This window comes from Aulonocara stuartgranti, assembly GCF_965226115.1.
Source record: "Aulonocara stuartgranti genome assembly, chromosome: 2".
Taxonomy (NCBI): domain Eukaryota; kingdom Metazoa; phylum Chordata; class Actinopteri; order Cichliformes; family Cichlidae; genus Aulonocara; species Aulonocara stuartgranti.
In genome coordinates, this window is record NC_138940.1 from 36,700,293 (window position 1) to 36,707,150 (window position 6,858).

Genomic DNA, 6,858 nt, shown 5'->3' on the forward strand with positions numbered 1-6,858 from the left:
GTAATGCATTTTGGGTGAGCTATATGATTGATGTTTTTCTGTTGTTGCTATATCTTGCAGTACTCTCTTCAGATGTAGATATGTCGTTTTGTTGAAGTCTGATTTTAATTGCTTCCTGTCTACTAAAGGTGGAAGCCAACCCGGTGGATTTATCCCATATAAAACCAGCTCCAGACTTTGAGGAAAGGGCTCGACAGAAAAATATTCTAGGCTATGTTAAGGGAGTAAACCGTGAAAATCCACCTTTGTCAATCGCCCAGCCCCACAGGGTTTTATCAGAGATTTCGTTTACTGAGCTGTGTACAAGGGTAAAGAGTAGATGTCTGCAGGGACAGTAGTTTGAACTCAGAACCAGAGTTCTGATATTAACATGTCAGCCTCGCTCAACCGCTGTCACTTCTTATCCAGTTAAAATATATTTAGATGAATTTTTCAAACGGTGGCAATAACTCCAAACCACACACACTGTTGTGTTGTTTCTCTGTTGAGTCGGTGAAAATAATTTTGTGGTCACAGTTACTAGAAACTCACACTATAATGACCTCAGCCGCTGGCAGCTCTCCACGGGCCTTTCACTGTGTGCCAACAACACAACTCAAAAGGCAACAAAAGACACCCGAAAAAACCTCTGCTTCTTTGACACTCTCAGCATCTCCTGAAAAACAGAGCAGCTCTGTGCTTGACCTGCATATCTGACAGGTTATTATCCCATTAGATGGGCTTCATTTACAGTCCAGCCAATATAGGAAAGCTCAAGAGACAGCTTATGGTTACTTGGCTGAATGTTTTTGTGCCAACAGGCAATCAAAATTCTGTTTGCCATTAGAAATACACTTAATGCATTCAACAGACTGTTGTGTGATGTGTTTATCTGGGTAAAAAAAGAACAAAAAAAACATATACTTGAACTTAAATCATCAACCGATTACAAACTTCACACTTTTGAAAAGTATGTGCATCAGTATCACTGTGAAACAAATACTAACATTAGTCAAACATAGGCATATATATTTTTAGGAGCAGAAATACTATAGAGTTTACAGTCCTGTATCTTAATTGCACTACTTACATAGTAAATGGGCATAAATCATAATCTCATAAATCCTTTTTAAGCCATTGAAAATGAGGCCACAGCGTGCATTACCATCACCCGGCGGTCATTTCATTTTTAGCGTGAACATAACGGTCTTCCTGCATTGAATGTTTAGGGACTCTGTCAGCACTAAGCTAATCGCTCCATCGTGTAATGTTTTATGTGAGGCACAAGGTGGGAATGTAAAACAGGGTGAAGAGCATGGATGTTTCTTGGATGCCGTGTATCAACAGATCCCTGTAATGTGTTTTGACATGGCTACAAGACGACGAGTTCTGGATGTTACATGAAGCTGGAAATGAGAAATGTCTGTATGACAGCATGCAACATATGAAGTCACATGCATCAGTTTCTGATAATTATAAATATATAAAGTTCAAAGGGAGTTGAGTCAGTTACAGGTCAAGGTATTCATAAATTTTCAATGGTTACTCCCTTAATAAGGCATTATGTATGTATGTGAGTATTTAGGTTAAATATTTTAAGGCACCAGCAATAAAAAAAAATCATTTATACTGTTAAAACGTAACTCGTTGCCACAGGTAAAGCGTCTACTTCATCAATAAGCAAGCAATAAAAGTAATTATACACATGAATAAGATACCAAAACATTCATCTGAAAGGGTTTCTGTGAGATGAAAAGTATAAATCGTGTGTGATAAGGGAGGATAATTGATATGAGCAACAACCCTGGACATTAAAAGGTTTCCATTAATCCATTTAATGCAATTCCAAATCTGTTAAAACTGGGTGCATTAAAGTGGTGGTTCAGTTTTAATAAATGCCATTTGCCCCACGGTGCTCAAAGTACCAAAACAGCATCAGTGGCTTCACCCAAGCCCGGTTATGAGAAGTTTCTTACAGGAACTTTGGTCTTTCTACTGAATTACATTCAAATGTATCTAACAAATGTATCACTGACTCAAGAAAGGGTGATTCTGCCTGTGATAAGAGGCTCATCTCACACACATGACAGCGAGACAGAATGTAAACATAAACCCTCAGATGAGCTCCTCTATTATCTAGTCGCATACTTCCTTTAGTACGCTGACGTAATACAGATGTAAGTCTATTATATTCAAAAGAAGGCAAACATTTCTACAATCAAACTAAAAACTAAAACTTTGCAACTCACATCAAAACAGTCTAGTAGGATTAAAAAAAAGGCCTGAGATATATTATGTACTACCTTTTTTTTCTGGCAGAATCAGATGAGTGAACTGATACCGCTGTCATATCTGTATGCAGACCAACTGTAACCAAATAAAAACAGACTGGCTCTGGCTAAAATGAAAACTAAAATGAAAAAATGCCAGGAATTAAACAAAATTTAATAAAATGTGAAAAGCTTTAGACAACGAGTTTTAGATTCGCTTGAATGCATATTTCCTTACCTGTGGATAGAGCTAGATTAGCTATTTTCTAGTTTTTAGTCTTAATGATAAGAAGCAGCAACTTCTGGGGATGAAAGAGGAAGCCAGTATAACTGTAGTTCCTCCAGTGGCCACTTGAGGCTGGGTCCAAAAGTGAATCAAAAATGTGGACTGTATTGAAGTTTTTCACATGACACCAAGCACACTTTGCATGATGTCATGTCATTCACAGCGTATTGGGAATATACTTTTACCTGTCCGACAGGTGGTTGGCAGGGGTCTCTGACCAGCCTGTAGACCTGTGTGAGGCTTTGGAAATCATTTTTCCAATGACTGCCATCAACCTCCATCAAACACTTGCAAAAATACTTATTTTCCTTCATGAACAGTGGTTGCAGACCAGTCTCTAGGTACACTGTGACCATGATTGGCACAAGATCAGAATGGATCATTAATATCCATAATGGTTAGTGGTCACATGTTTGCAAAACCTTGATAAAAGAAGGAAAGGACATATTTGCGTCTGAGAATAAAGTGGAAATAAAAAAATTCCAAAACATTTACATCCCTAAAGAATTTAATTGGAAAACAGCCCCCGGACTTGACCTCAATAAACACTTTTGTGATGTGTATGAGCGACTAAAAAGTCCATTTTCTTGAAGATTTGAGAAAGGAGGATTATCTGGGGTATGCTCATTAACTAATGACTTGTGACTGACAAATCATTAGCCAGCAAGTATGCAATTTCACAGTCAGATCCTCTATCACTCATCACAAACGGTGACAGTAAAAAAGTTCATCTCAAGGCTTCAGAACCGAACTTTTGACCAAAGATTGATTCCCATCTTTTCCACTATCTGTAGTCAGTTATGCTGGGCTCTAGTGTTAATATTCCAACATTTACAGCATTAAAAAGCCCTCCATAATAACTACACAAGGCCTGGGTTTTTTTATAACAACTTATTGTTTTCAGTTTTTTCATAGCTTAACGTTTGGAGTGTATCCACTAACTGGGAAGTGAATGCTAACTGGGAATAACTAATATGGAATACTATCTAAGGTGACCAGATATCCCCCTTTGAGTAGGACTGTACAATTTATTTTTATTTCTTGTCCCCGTGACCCGCACCTTGAGACGCATTTTGACTGGTCATATGGCCATTTATTATATTTACTTCTAATCTTGTCTTGATCATGGAAAGTTAAAGGTTAAGTCACAAGCTTTGAAAATTTTGTTGAATGTGATGAAAACTACCACAAATAAAATGAAGCTGAAAAAATGTGTCCACACATTTTATGATACCTGCATAGAAATGTGTGCATAGCGTGCTTGCATTAGCTGATAACTTAGCACTCCACCCTCTTGTCCAAATATGGCTCAGAAAGAATCAACGCAGTGCTGGCCAAAGTGCGGACACTAAATACAATTTAAAGTTGGTCTTAACAAACTAATAAGTGAGGTAAACAGTGGCTGTGTCAGTCTATGACTTCTGGCTGTAGTTTCAGATTAACCACACAGACAATATAGTTGCATCAATGTTCTCATCTGACTCTCTTTAAATAGGTGAACAAGCCCTCACTTGCTCCTTTAACAGCACATCATTTGCTTGCTCCTGCCATCAGATTTTGTAAATATCCACATCACACATGTCCAAAACTGAGCACAGCTCGCACTGCACTCTGCAAAATACGATATCTGATTGTCTCACCATAACTGCAGCTCTCTTGGCCCACTAACCACACATACACAGACACAAGGAGAGTCCTATATATAATAAATTGCAGCCTTCACTATTCTCTACGGACCTTCTCTTCAATGGGGAGACAGATGTTTATGCAGTTGCCATGGCAAAAGGTGTCCTTTATTGAGGGAGCTACAGAGGTGTTGCACGATCCACGCCACCCTTTCATTAGACAGCCCCGATTGTGCTGAAATACCATTGACTCACCAGGGTGGGCGCCGTCGTTTGGGAACGATGACACATAGTAAAAATATATACAGATTTATTTTTACATAAATTCCCATTCCACCCCAAAACAGCCAGGGAGTTATTAGTTTCTACACATAATGAAAAATAAATATTCTCACAAATGCAGGCATCCCACGGAAAATAAAACCGCTGAGCTTCAGTATTTTAGTTTTTTTTGTGTGTTATTGTTCTCATATGAAGGTTTCCTTCTTTGCAAGGTATTATGTTTCCTGAAACATAACACACACACACACACACAAATATATTTTCTCACAGAAATAACCACAAACAGATAAACTTCCTCCAGCGAGAAAGCTTGTTTGAGTTTTTTTCTCTTTCTAAAGTTAGCGATGCCTGGGATACATCCATAAAAATTCACAAGGACAATGTGTGGCCGTTTGTAAGCAGGTCATGGCTCTAATTATCAATTAACTGGGTTATTACTCTCTCTTAACTCAGCCAGGCAGCACATATGTGCTTCTTTGTTGACCGGATACATTGATTGAAGCGAATAAAATACAATGCAATGCATCCAGGTCTATTGTTCATTTCATGGTATAAGATGTTTTTGGATACTGTATAACGTGCCCTATACTGTTCATACCACGCTCTAGGCTGCTAGCGAAGTAGGAGAAAATATGCACCTCTGACATGTTGTGCTTAGAGTTGGCCAATAAAATCAAGGGTTTTGAGCGCTCTGAATCTTTGAGGTGCAGATCTGGCGCTCTGTCTGGCCCCCGTCTCCAAACATTCGTCTTCATCTTCAGGATGGCTGCTGGCTCTGGCCTTGCTGCCAGCTCCTCATTGCTTGTTTGATGATTAAATACATTTTGATTTGCCGGGCCATGTTGTAAACTTCCTGTGTGGTTGCACCGTCAGGTCTGTGTTGCACTGTGCTGCTCCCCAAAGGCCTTGCTTGAACACCATTATTATCCCTGCAAATTAGCCCAGTTAACCTGCCCCTGCTCCAGCTCACTCTTTGTTAACCCCTCATTTTTTTGCCATGTCTGGACCATGGACCAAAGGATTTTAGAAGCTGTTCCCCCCACACCCCATCCTCCATCGTCCCCGGCTACCCTTGTACCAGCAGATCCTAACCCCTGTGAATATTAAACAGCACAGACTGCAGGAATGCCTCCGCTAAATTGGCAGCAGATGTTGTTGAGGGGATTTAGTTGTGAGGTGTTTTGTCTGCAAACTGAGCTGTAAAACATCGCAGACCTGACAGGTCCTCTGGTGAGCCTCCAAGCTGAAGCGGCACAAGGGCAATATGGCCCTTAAGTAGCTCTACTGAAGCTCACTGGTGGCTGAACACTCAACCATCTATCTAATGGTCACTTATGAACAAAGGTTTTCAGGAGTGAAGTTGAACAAACAGGGAACTTTGTAATAGAATACGTTAAAGATGAGGAGGATGTAAAGTGTCCTCCCATTTTATATCATTTGGATGACACTTCCAAGATTAAACTGGTGGATAACTTACTTAATATCGTCTTAATTTGGTCCATGTTGTTGTCCTTTAGGTGACACCAAGAGGTTTTTATCAAGATTTCTGTTCAAGATGTGGAAATCATTTCAACTTACATTAAAATGTAATCTTATTGCATGTTAAAATACACTTTTAAAAACCTGCATGTGATCCAGGAATGGAAAATGTTGCTTACCTGCCGCTGATGTCAGGTTGAGAGGAAGCAGGCCTGAGATGTCTGGGTGTCGAGGGGGGAAAGATGAATGAATGGTGTGCAAAGAAAATTATTTCGTAGTTTGTTCCAAATTCTGAACCAGCCATTGCTTCAGGCTACCGCTGCTGACATAAACTGTGGCACATGTGATTTCTTACTCCCAGCACAAATTATAATAGTTTGGACTACTGGTGCTCTGGCTCCGAGTCGTCAGGGGCACTGGAAGAGAAATTGGTTTTGAGCCTAAAAGAAATAAACAGATTGTAACAAAAATAAATGTTTTTATAGGCTCTTTGCAAATCATGTAAATCCCAACACATCTTTATTAAGGACCGCTACTTGAAAGGTGTTGATTGCACTGACAAAGTGGGATACTTATAGCAATAGCCATATTTTGTATTTTAGCTTTACAGAGCCTTTTAGCATCTTTCAGTTTGTTAGTTTGACATCAGTGTCTTTTAGGGTCTTGTTTTGATTTATAACTGTATTGCTTTGCTTCAATCTCACTGTTATCAGCAGCTATTTTCAAGCTCTGAAAACCCACTTTATGCTACCAATTCATTAAATGGATGACAGACAAGTTAGCAACACACTAACTAGCACTAGTCCCAAAAAATTGATTCTGTTCATCTGGACGATGCGTTTTCAGTGGAAGAAACGTTTCGTCACTCATCCAAGTGACTTTTGCATCCAAGTTATATTTGCATAATGACGTAATGCAAACTGTCCTGACCACTGAT